We start from the raw sequence: 848 nt of genomic DNA on the forward strand, positions 1-848 counted from the left end.
TCACTCACTCAAGATAAAAAAGAACGTTAGGATTTCACTACAACAGCAAATTTATTGACCTTAGAATTCGACGTTATTTGGCGACCTCTAAGGAGGTGGGTCCAGGCTTTAAAGTGACGCCTGCATTAGGAAAATATTATAAGAGCTATGGATGCGCTACTATTGGTAAAATTAATTTTCTAGAAAAAAAAATAAATGATGTCTACAGCACCCGGTATTCCCAAGCGGTCTCCCATCCAAGTACTAACCAGGCCCGACGATGCTTAACTTCGGTGATCAGACGAGAACCGGTGTTTTCAAGGTAGTATGGCCGTAGACAAGGGTGCACCAACAGTGCAACACTTCGATCATCGAGCTCATTAAATGATATTTCACCAAAATAAGTTTTTAACCAATGAATAAAACGATTCCATAGCAAAAAATTTTTTTATCGTCATTTGAATTTTCAAAAAGCATCAGAGTTAAATTAAAAAAATCGAAATAAAAATCGCCGCAGAAAAATATTTATAATTTTTCGAAATTTATGAAATTTCAGAAATGTGTTCAGACTATGTTTATGTACATGTGGTAAAAATTTAATTTGTACATGTGATAAAAATTTCATCTCTAGAGATCGAGATATAATCATGTATAATAATAGTGAATCAATGTCATTAAAGAATTAAGAGAAATCATCATCATAATCTTATTAGCAGAATCAATTAATGGAAGCATTAAAACAATAAACGGAAATATTTGTACATTACAGATCAAGCCTGTGTTTATTCAATAATCATCGTTTTTTTATTTGGGTGGGCATAAAAGTATTTTTAATGTATTTGTTTCTTAAATATTTCAACATACAGCAG

At 32.0% G+C, this 848-nt stretch overlaps 1 non-coding gene across 1 annotated transcript; it reads right to left on the minus strand.

Annotated features, from left to right (window-relative positions):
* Window positions 1–199: 199 nt before the first annotated feature.
* Window positions 200–318, minus strand: LOC117113777. Its single transcript, XR_004446249.1, has one exon. It is a non-coding gene; the product is annotated as a 5S ribosomal RNA (ribosomal RNA).
* Window positions 319–848: the final 530 nt, after the last annotated feature.

This window comes from Anneissia japonica, unplaced genomic scaffold (genome assembly GCF_011630105.1).
Source record: "Anneissia japonica isolate Jap-2015-1 unplaced genomic scaffold, ASM1163010v1 scaffold120123_len835_cov80, whole genome shotgun sequence".
Taxonomy (NCBI): Eukaryota; Metazoa; Echinodermata; class Crinoidea; order Comatulida; family Comatulidae; genus Anneissia; species Anneissia japonica.